This window comes from Schistocerca nitens, chromosome 3, assembly GCF_023898315.1.
Source record: "Schistocerca nitens isolate TAMUIC-IGC-003100 chromosome 3, iqSchNite1.1, whole genome shotgun sequence".
In the NCBI taxonomy this organism is placed as follows: Eukaryota; Metazoa; Arthropoda; class Insecta; order Orthoptera; family Acrididae; genus Schistocerca; species Schistocerca nitens.
This window is the reverse complement of record NC_064616.1, coordinates 938,379,438-938,391,649: the sequence shown is the minus strand read 5'-3', so window position 1 is coordinate 938,391,649 and position 12,212 is coordinate 938,379,438.

Sequence of the window (12,212 nt, the reverse complement as noted above, 5' to 3'; positions counted from 1 at the left end):
CACGTGCCCGTCGACCTGGGACCGGACCGCAGCGACGCACGGATGCACGCCAAGACCGTAGGATCGTACGCAGTGCCGTAGGGGACCGCACCGCCACTTCCCAGCAAATTAGGGACACTGTTGCTCCTGGGGTATCGGCGAGGACCATTCGCAACCGTCTCCATGAAGCTGGGCTACGGTCCCACACACCGTTAGGCCGTCTTCCGCTCACGCCCCAACATCGTGCAGCCCGCCTCCAGTGGTGTCGCGACAGGCGTGAATGGAGGGACGAATGGAGACGTGTCGTCTTCAGCGATGGGAGTCGCTTCTGCCTTGGTGCCAATGATGGTCGTATGCGTGTTTGGCGCCGTGCAGGTGAGCGCCACAATCAGGACTGCATACGACCGAGGCACACAGGGCCAACACCCGGCATCATGGTGTGGGGAGCGATCTCCTACACTGGCCGTACACCACTGGTGATCGTCGAGGGGACACTGAATAGTGCACGGTACATCCAAACCGTCATCGAACCCATCGTTCTACCATTCCTAGACCGGCAAGGGAACTTGCTGTTCCAACAGGACAATGCACGTCCGCATGTATCCCGTGCCACCCAACGTGCTCTAGAAGGTGTAAGTCAACTACCCTGGCTAGCAAGATCTCCGGATCTGTCCCCCATTGAGCATGTTTGGGACTGGATGAAGCGTCGTCTCACGCGGTCTGCACGTCCAGCACGAACGCTGGTCCAACTGAGGCGCCAGGTGGAAATGGCATGGCAAGCAGTTCCACAGTACTACATCCAGCATCTCTACGATCGTCTCCATGGGAGAATAGCAGCCTGCATTGCTGCGAAAGGCGGATGTACACTGTACTAGTGCCGACATTGTGCATGCTCTGTTGCCTGTGTCTATGTGCCTGTGGTTCTGTCAGTGTGATCATGTGATGTATCTGACCCCAGGAATGTGTCAATAAAGTTTCCCCTTCCTGGGACAATGAATTCACGGTGTTCTTATTTCAATTTCCAGGAGTGTATATACAACCACTCGCTCACAGAAAGACACGTACGTAAAGACTGGAAAATTGCTCAAGTCACACCAATACCCAAAAAGGGAAGTAGGAGTAATCCGCTGAATTACAGGCCTATATCACTAATGTCGATTTGCAGTAGGATTTTAGAACATATACTGTATTCGAACATTACGAAGTACATCGAAAAAACGATTTATTGACATATAGTCACCACGGATTCAGAAAATATCGTTCTTGTGAAACACAACTAGCTCTTTATACTCATGAAGTAATAAGTGCTATCGACAGGGGATGTCAGATTGATTCCATATTTGTAGATTTCCAGAAGGCTTTCGACACCGTTCCTCACAAGCGTCTTCTAATCAAACTGCGTGCCTACGGAGTATCGCCTCAGTTGTGCGACTGGATTCGTGATTTCCTGTCAGAAAGGTCACAGTTCGTAGTAACAGACGGAAAGTCATCGAGAAAAACAGAAGTAATATCCGGCGTTCCCCAAGGAAGTGTTATAGGCCCTCTACTGTTCCTGATCTATATTAACGACATACGAGACAATCTGAGTAGCCGTCTTAGATTGTTTGCAGATGATGCTGTCATTTACCGTCTTGTAAAGTCATCAGATGATCAAAACGACCTGAAAAATGATTTAGTTAAGATATCTGTATGGTGCGAAAAGTGGCAATTGATTCTGAATAAAGAAAAGTGCGAAGTTATTCACATGAGTACTAAAAGAAATCAGCTAAATTTCGATTACGCGATAAGTCACACAAGTCAGAGGGCTGTGAATTTAACTAAATACTTAGGGATTACACTTACAAATAACCTAAATTGGAACGATCACATAGATAATGTTGTGGGTAGAGCAAACCAAAGACTGCGATTCATTGGCAGAACACTTAGAAGGTGCAACATGTCTACCAAAGAGACTGCTTACACTACGCTTGTCCGCCCTATTCTGGAGTACTGCTGTGCGGTGTGGGATCCGCATCAGGTGGGACTGACGGATGACATCGAAAAAGTACAAAGAAGGGCAGCTCGTTTTGTATTATCGCGAAATAAGGGAGATAGTGTCACAGACATGATACGTGAAATGTAGTGGCAATCAAAACAAAGGCGTTTTTCGTTGCGACGGGATCTTCGCATGAAATTTCAAAATGGTTCAAATGGCTCTGAGCACTATGGGACTTAACATCTATGGTCATCAGTCCCCTAGAACTTAGAACTACTTAAACCTAACTAACCTAAGGACAGCACACAACACCCAGCCATCACCATGAAATTTCAATTACCAGTTTTCTCATCCGATTGCGAAAACATTCTGTTGGCACCCACCTACATAGGGTGAAATGATCATCACGATAAAATAAGATAAATCAGGGCTCGCACGGAAAAATTTAAGTGCTCGTTGTTCCCGCGAGCCGTTCGAGAGTGAAACGGCAGAGAGACAGCATGAAGGTGGTTCATTGAACCCTTTGCCAGGCACTTTATTGTGAATAGAAGAGTAATCACGTAGATGTAGATGTAGATGTAGATGGCTGCGTCTGGATTGGTGCTGTGACTAGGCAAAATGTACTGCTGATAAATGGCGTCTATGTGCCTGTGGTTCTGTCAGTGTGATCATGTGATGTATCTGACCCCAGGGCTCGCACGGAAAAATTTAAGTGCTCGTTGTTCCCGCGAGCCGTTCGAGAGTGAAACGGCAGAGAGACAGCATGAAGGTGGTTCATTGAACCCTTTGCCAGGCACTTTATTGTGAATAGAAGAGTAATCACGTAGATGTAGATGTAGATGTAGATGGCTGCGTCTGGATTGGTGCTGTGACTAGGCAAAATGTACTGCTGATAAATGGCGTCTATGTGCCTGTGGTTCTGTCAGTGTGATCATGTGATGTATCTGACCCCAGGGCTCGCACGGAAAAATTTAAGTGCTCGTTGTTCCCGCGAGCCGTTCGAGAGTGAAACGGCAGAGAGACAGCATGAAGGTGGTTCATTGAACCCTTTGCCAGGCACTTTATTGTGAACAGAAGAGTAATCACGTAGATGTAGATGTAGATGTAGATGTAGATGGATGCGTCTGGATTGGTGCTGTGACTAGGCAAAATGTACTGCTGATAAATGGCGTCTATGTGCCTGTGGTTCTGTCAGTGTGATCATGTGATGTATCTGACCCCAGGGCTCGCACGGAAAAATTTAAGTGCTCGTTGTTCCCGCGAGCCGTTCGAGAGTGAAACGGCAGAGAGACAGCATGAAGGTGGTTCATTGAACCCTTTGCCAGGCACTTTATTGTGAACAGAAGAGTAATCACGTAGATGTAGATGTAGATGTAGATGGATGCGTCTGGATTGGTGCTGTGACTAGGCAAAATGTACTGCTGATAAATGGCGTCTATGTGCCTGTGGTTCTGTCAGTGTGATCATGTGATGTATCTGACCCCAGGGCTCGCACGGAAAAATTTAAGTGCTCGTTGTTCCCGCGAGCCGTTCGAGAGTGAAACGGCAGAGAGACAGCATGAAGGTGGTTCATTGAACCCTTTGCCAGGCACTTTATTGTGAATAGAAGAGTAATCACGTAGATGTAGATGTAGATGTAGATGGCTGCGTCTGGATTGGTGCTGTGACTAGGCAAAATGTACTGCTGATAAATGGCGTCTATGTGCCTGTGGTTCTGTCAGTGTGATCATGTGATGTATCTGACCCCAGGGCTCGCACGGAAAAATTTAAGTGCTCGTTGTTCCCGCGAGCCGTTCGAGAGTGAAACGGCAGAGAGACAGCATGAAGGTGGTTCATTGAACCCTTTGCCAGGCACTTTATTGTGAACAGAAGAGTAATCACGTAGATGTAGATGTAGATGTAGATGGATGCGTCTGGATTGGTGCTGTGACTAGGCAAAATGTACTGCTGATAAATGGCGTCTATGTGCCTGTGGTTCTGTCAGTGTGATCATGTGATGTATCTGACCCCAGGGCTCGCACGGAAAAATTTAAGTGCTCGTTGTTCCCGCGAGCCGTTCGAGAGTGAAACGGCAGAGAGACAGCATGAAGGTGGTTCATTGAACCCTTTGCCAGGCACTTTATTGTGAATAGAAGAGTAATCACGTAGATGTAGATGTAGATGTAGATGGCTGCGTCTGGATTGGTGCTGTGACTAGGCAAAATGTACTGCTGATAAATGGCGTCTATGTGCCTGTGGTTCTGTCAGTGTGATCATGTGATGTATCTGACCCCAGGGCTCGCACGGAAAAATTTAAGTGCTCGTTGTTCCCGCGAGCCGTTCGAGAGTGAAACGGCAGAGAGACAGCATGAAGGTGGTTCATTGAACCCTTTGCCAGGCACTTTATTGTGAATAGAAGAGTAATCACGTAGATGTAGATGTAGATGTAGATGGCTGCGTCTGGATTGGTGCTGTGACTAGGCAAAATGTACTGCTGATAAATGGCGTCTATGTGCCTGTGGTTCTGTCAGTGTGATCATGTGATGTATCTGACCCCAGGGCTCGCACGGAAAAATTTAAGTGCTCGTTGTTCCCGCGAGCCGTTCGAGAGTGAAACGGCAGAGAGACAGCATGAAGGTGGTTCATTGAACCCTTTGCCAGGCACTTTATTGTGAATAGAAGAGTAATCACGTAGATGTAGATGTAGATGTAGATGGCTGCGTCTGGATTGGTTCTGTGACTAGGCAAAATGTACTGCTGATAAATGGCGTCTATGTGCCTGTGGTTCTGTCAGTGTGATCATGTGATGTATCTGACCCCAGGGCTCGCACGGAAAAATTTAAGTGCTCGTTGTTCCCGCGAGCCGTTCGAGAGTGAAACGGCAGAGAGACAGCATGAAGGTGGTTCATTGAACCCTTTGCCAGGCACTTTATTGTGAATAGAAGAGTAATCACGTAGATGTAGATGTAGATGTAGATGGCTGCGTCTGGATTGGTGCTGTGACTAGGCAAAATGTACTGCTGATAAATGGCGTCTATGTGCCTGTGGTTCTGTCAGTGTGATCATGTGATGTATCTGACCCCAGGGCTCGCACGGAAAAATTTAAGTGCTCGTTGTTCCCGCGAGCCGTTCGAGAGTGAAACGGCAGAGAGACAGCATGAAGGTGGTTCATTGAACCCTTTGCCAGGCACTTTATTGTGAATAGAAGAGTAATCACGTAGATGTAGATGTAGATGTAGATGGCTGCGTCTGGATTGGTGCTGTGACTAGGCAAAATGTACTGCTGATAAATGGCGTCTATGTGCCTGTGGTTCTGTCAGTGTGATCATGTGATGTATCTGACCCCAGGGCTCGCACGGAAAAATTTAAGTGCTCGTTGTTCCCGCGAGCCGTTCGAGAGTGAAACGGCAGAGAGACAGCATGAAGGTGGTTCATTGAACCCTTTGCCAGGCACTTTATTGTGAACAGAAGAGTAATCACGTAGATGTAGATGTAGATGTAGATGGATGCGTCTGGATTGGTGCTGTGACTAGGCAAAATGTACTGCTGATAAATGGCGTCTATGTGCCTGTGGTTCTGTCAGTGTGATCATGTGATGTATCTGACCTCAGGGCTCGCACGGAAAAATTTAAGTGCTCGTTGTTCCCGCGAGCCGTTCGAGAGTGAAACGGCAGAGAGACAGCATGAAGGTGGTTCATTGAACCCTTTGCCAGGCACTTTATTGTGAACAGAAGAGTAATCACGTAGATGTAGATGTAGATGTAGATGGATGCGTCTGGATTGGTGCTGTGACTAGGCAAAATGTACTGCTGATAAATGGCGTCTATGTGCCTGTGGTTCTGTCAGTGTGATCATGTGATGTATCTGACCCCAGGGCTCGCACGGAAAAATTTAAGTGCTCGTTGTTCCCGCGAGCCGTTCGAGAGTGAAACGGCAGAGAGACAGCATGAAGGTGGTTCATTGAACCCTTTGCCAGGCACTTTATTGTGAACAGAAGAGTAATCACGTAGATGTAGATGTAGATGTAGATGGATGCGTCTGGATTGGTGCTGTGACTAGGCAAAATGTACTGCTGATAAATGGCGTCTATGTGCCTGTGGTTCTGTCAGTGTGATCATGTGATGTATCTGACCCCAGGGCTCGCACGGAAAAATTTAAGTGCTCGTTGTTCCCGCGAGCCGTTCGAGAGTGAAACGGCAGAGAGACAGCATGAAGGTGGTTCATTGAACCCTTTGCCAGGCACTTTATTGTGAACAGAAGAGTAATCACGTAGATGTAGATGTAGATGTAGATGGATGCGTCTGGATTGGTGCTGTGACTAGGCAAAATGTACTGCTGATAAATGGCGTCTATGTGCCTGTGGTTCTGTCAGTGTGATCATGTGATGTATCTGACCCCAGGGCTCGCACGGAAAAATTTAAGTGCTCGTTGTTCCCGCGAGCCGTTCGAGAGTGAAACGGCAGAGAGACAGCATGAAGGTGGTTCATTGAACCCTTTGCCAGGCACTTTATTGTGAACAGAAGAGTAATCACGTAGATGTAGATGTAGATGTAGATGGATGCGTCTGGATTGGTGCTGTGACTAGGCAAAATGTACTGCTGATAAATGGCGTCTATGTGCCTGTGGTTCTGTCAGTGTGATCATGTGATGTATCTGACCCCAGGGCTCGCACGGAAAAATTTAAGTGCTCGTTGTTCCCGCGAGCCGTTCGAGAGTGAAACGGCAGAGAGACAGCATGAAGGTGGTTCATTGAACCCTTTGCCAGGCACTTTATTGTGAATAGAAGAGTAATCACGTAGATGTAGATGTAGATGTAGATGGCTGCGTCTGGATTGGTGCTGTGACTAGGCAAAATGTACTGCTGATAAATGGCGTCTATGTGCCTGTGGTTCTGTCAGTGTGATCATGTGATGTATCTGACCCCAGGGCTCGCACGGAAAAATTTAAGTGCTCGTTGTTCCCGCGAGCCGTTCGAGAGTGAAACGGCAGAGAGACAGCATGAAGGTGGTTCATTGAACCCTTTGCCAGGCACTTTATTGTGAATAGAAGAGTAATCACGTAGATGTAGATGTAGATGTAGATGGCTGCGTCTGGATTGGTGCTGTGACTAGGCAAAATGTACTGCTGATAAATGGCGTCTATGTGCCTGTGGTTCTGTCAGTGTGATCATGTGATGTATCTGACCCCAGGGCTCGCACGGAAAAATTTAAGTGCTCGTTGTTCCCGCGAGCCGTTCGAGAGTGAAACGGCAGAGAGACAGCATGAAGGTGGTTCATTGAACCCTTTGCCAGGCACTTTATTGTGAACAGAAGAGTAATCACGTAGATGTAGATGTAGATGTAGATGGATGCGTCTGGATTGGTGCTGTGACTAGGCAAAATGTACTGCTGATAAATGGCGTCTATGTGCCTGTGGTTCTGTCAGTGTGATCATGTGATGTATCTGACCCCAGGGCTCGCACGGAAAAATTTAAGTGCTCGTTGTTCCCGCGAGCCGTTCGAGAGTGAAACGGCAGAGAGACAGCATGAAGGTGGTTCATTGAACCCTTTGCCAGGCACTTTATTGTGAACAGAAGAGTAATCACGTAGATGTAGATGTAGATGTAGATGGATGCGTCTGGATTGGTGCTGTGACTAGGCAAAATGTACTGCTGATAAATGGCGTCTATGTGCCTGTGGTTCTGTCAGTGTGATCATGTGATGTATCTGACCCCAGGGCTCGCACGGAAAAATTTAAGTGCTCGTTGTTCCCGCGAGCCGTTCGAGAGTGAAACGGCAGAGAGACAGCATGAAGGTGGTTCATTGAACCCTTTGCCAGGCACTTTATTGTGAATAGAAGAGTAATCACGTAGATGTAGATGTAGATGTAGATGGCTGCGTCTGGATTGGTGCTGTGACTAGGCAAAATGTACTGCTGATAAATGGCGTCTATGTGCCTGTGGTTCTGTCAGTGTGATCATGTGATGTATCTGACCCCAGGGCTCGCACGGAAAAATTTAAGTGCTCGTTGTTCCCGCGAGCCGTTCGAGAGTGAAACGGCAGAGAGACAGCATGAAGGTGGTTCATTGAACCCTTTGCCAGGCACTTTATTGTGAATAGAAGAGTAATCACGTAGATGTAGATGTAGATGTAGATGGCTGCGTCTGGATTGGTGCTGTGACTAGGCAAAATGTACTGCTGATAAATGGCGTCTATGTGCCTGTGGTTCTGTCAGTGTGATCATGTGATGTATCTGACCCCAGGGCTCGCACGGAAAAATTTAAGTGCTCGTTGTTCCCGCGAGCCGTTCGAGAGTGAAACGGCAGAGAGACAGCATGAAGGTGGTTCATTGAACCCTTTGCCAGGCACTTTATTGTGAACAGAAGAGTAATCACGTAGATGTAGATGTAGATGTAGATGGATGCGTCTGGATTGGTGCTGTGACTAGGCAAAATGTACTGCTGATAAATGGCGTCTATGTGCCTGTGGTTCTGTCAGTGTGATCATGTGATGTATCTGACCCCAGGGCTCGCACGGAAAAATTTAAGTGCTCGTTGTTCCCGCGAGCCGTTCGAGAGTGAAACGGCAGAGAGACAGCATGAAGGTGGTTCATTGAACCCTTTGCCAGGCACTTTATTGTGAACAGAAGAGTAATCACGTAGATGTAGATGTAGATGTAGATGGATGCGTCTGGATTGGTGCTGTGACTAGGCAAAATGTACTGCTGATAAATGGCGTCTATGTGCCTGTGGTTCTGTCAGTGTGATCATGTGATGTATCTGACCCCAGGGCTCGCACGGAAAAATTTAAGTGCTCGTTGTTCCCGCGAGCCGTTCGAGAGTGAAACGGCAGAGAGACAGCATGAAGGTGGTTCATTGAACCCTTTGCCAGGCACTTTATTGTGAACAGAAGAGTAATCACGTAGATGTAGATGTAGATGTAGATGGATGCGTCTGGATTGGTGCTGTGACTAGGCAAAATGTACTGCTGATAAATGGCGTCTATGTGCCTGTGGTTCTGTCAGTGTGATCATGTGATGTATCTGACCCCAGGGCTCGCACGGAAAAATTTAAGTGCTCGTTGTTCCCGCGAGCCGTTCGAGAGTGAAACGGCAGAGAGACAGCATGAAGGTGGTTCATTGAACCCTTTGCCAGGCACTTTATTGTGAACAGAAGAGTAATCACGTAGATGTAGATGTAGATGTAGATGGATGCGTCTGGATTGGTGCTGTGACTAGGCAAAATGTACTGCTGATAAATGGCGTCTATGTGCCTGTGGTTCTGTCAGTGTGATCATGTGATGTATCTGACCCCAGGGCTCGCACGGAAAAATTTAAGTGCTCGTTGTTCCCGCGAGCCGTTCGAGAGTGAAACGGCAGAGAGACAGCATGAAGGTGGTTCATTGAACCCTTTGCCAGGCACTTTATTGTGAACAGAAGAGTAATCACGTAGATGTAGATGTAGATGTAGATGGATGCGTCTGGATTGGTGCTGTGACTAGGCAAAATGTACTGCTGATAAATGGCGTCTCACTGTATTCAGTAATGAATCGCGACAGTGCCACCAGTGACCACCAGAATGCCTTAATAGAGTGTATGTGGGAACAGTTCGGTCGGAAACTGTGTGCAGCATATCAAGAACCAGACCAACAGTTATGGGCCAGCTTGCTTCAGAAGAAGGTACGACGGCTTTATGACAGCCTTCCCAAACGAATCAGTGCATGCGTCCGGGCCAGAGGGGGTGGAACATTATACTGATAAGTGGCTTCATACTTCCAAGTTCATTGCAAATTTGACGCGGTTTTGTAATCACTGAAATAACATCACATATCTTCACAACCTGTCAAGTTTCGTTTCGTTTCCTCCTCCTCTTCTGGATGATCCACTTCTTTTTTTTTTTTTTTTTTTTTTTTTTTTTTTTGTCTGGCAGTGAATGCGATTGCTTTACATTCATTTATGAAACGCATCAGGAGTGTGTAGCTTCCTTGCGTTGGGACAAAAATTCGTGAAACGTAATTCCTGGAAAGAAACCACATCACTCAGTTGTGTGTGACATCGCACTTTTGTCTAAAGTGAAGCAGCGCGGTTTCCAATGTGTTCAGGCACTGCCAGTTATTCTCAAACGAATCAAATAAGTCACACTCGTCTGCGAATTCATAGACCTACAGCAAACTCAAATAACTCTTTTCCTCATGCGTGGGTCCACAGACTCGACGTAAGTTCTCAACGATAAAACCAGTTTACTTACAGTGGATCTTTGAAATTGTTTTATCATGCAAAAACTCAAATAACATTAACAGGTAAATGAGACTCTTGGTTGCCAAAAATTATAGAAAACACCGTCACCTCTAAAAAGTTAACGTGCTGTGGAAAACAAATGTCGAAGATATGTTTTGTAGCTTCGTTGCATCATTGTGTCTGATTTTCAGTATGCTGTCTCTGTATATAAATATTCTGATAACCTTCGTTAGTCTCAATGTCTGTTCTTACCTGATGAGGCAATGCAGGATGATTCAGAGGAGTTGTTCACCGCCTATTCCATGAACCGTTTAAGATATCGCATTCTATTTCCATCCAAATGAATTGTAACAAAGTCTTCTCTAAATGACGTTTAGTGTCTTTTCATAGCTACAGTAGTTACAGAGTTGCCGGTATCAACTTCTCTTTTCGTTTGGAACTATAGTAACTTCTGCTGATAGTATCGGAGTTCTAAAAGAGGCAAATCTAACCGAGTTACAATCTTAAAAATCCAGTTACTAGTTTAGGAGAAATTACAGTGCTTAGAAGTTAGGACTTACCTGTTTTCGATACGGATCAGATGGAAGATTTATACAGAAAATAATGTAATAGAGAAATCTCGTATCAGGCTGACGGGGTACCCCTGCTTGACGCAACTAAGCCAACATACAAAAGCGGAATTTTGGAGGAAAGTTAAATTTCAACATATTAACCACAGTTGGCTATATAACGTGTCCCATGAGGAATGGTTAATATTTAGAAAATGACGGGAACGATAATTCGAAGCAAAAAAGTCTAGTAAAAATGGGCTCCAGAATTCATAACTTAAGAACTATAAGCAGTTATACATCTTTTCTGCTGAACAAGTGCACATAGCACTTAAGTTATGCATTTTTTCTTGTCTTAGTCCATACTACCTCCTGCAACATACGGAAAGAAGGACTTGCAGAAGAAGAGATTTGTTTCACAATATCTAAGATGAACGTGCTCATATCTCTCAAGGTATACATTTTAGAGCCCATGTTTAGTAGCCTTTTTTGCTTCGAATGATGGTTCGTGTTACATCCCCGAATACATGCAGTGCCTCCTGAGATACCCTGTATGTGGTTGGACCGACACAGAGCTGGAAGTCATAGGACTTGGCATCAAGGATGATTCGCCATTTCACTGCGGCAACAGTTCTGCTCTTGTTTATGCCAGAGCGTTGAAAGAAAAGTGAAAGACAAAAATTGAATGCATCTATAAAACGGGAAATGAAATGATCGTATGGCTTTGTTGGCCGGGAGGCCCCATGCGGGGAAGTTCGGCCGCCGTATTGCAAGTCCCTTTTAGTTGACGCCACTTCGGCGACTTGCGAGTCAATAAGGATGAAATGATGATGAACACACAACACCCAGTCATCACGAGACAGAGAAAAATCCCTGACCCCGCCGGGAATCGAACCCGTGACCCCGTGCGCAGGAAGCGAGAACGCTACAGCAAGACCACGAGCTGCGGACTATAAAACGGGAAACTGCGGTAAAAAGACTGTTAAATAATAACTTAGTTTTATGAATTTAATTTTGAGATACAAACATAGGTTTCACAATTACTTCAGCAATAGCAACAAAAAAAATATCTCTAAATAATATGGTGATGAATATTTCCTTAAAATTCCATTTATGTCATCAACTGTTCGAAGTGAGCACCGTCTACTGTAGTGCACTTTTTCAGCCGCTGGTGCAAGGATGCCTTCAGAGACTGAACACTCCGTTATCATTGTATATACTGCAACAATGTGATGTTTTAAATACCCTTGAGTCGTTGGAACTTTTGTATAGACTTCATCTTTGAGTTTACACCAGACAAAAATGTTCAGTGGGGTGAAATAAGGTTAATGAGCATGCCAACTATAACACATTCATGTCTATCTAGTAACCAGAAAACAGGATGAGCGCTTTCCTAGCCTCAAGCGAGTGCTGAGTGTGGTGTCACCGCCAGACACCACACTTGCTAGGTGGTAGCCTTTAAATCGGCCGCGGTCCGTTAGTATACGTCGGACCCGCGTGTCGCCACTGTCAGTGAT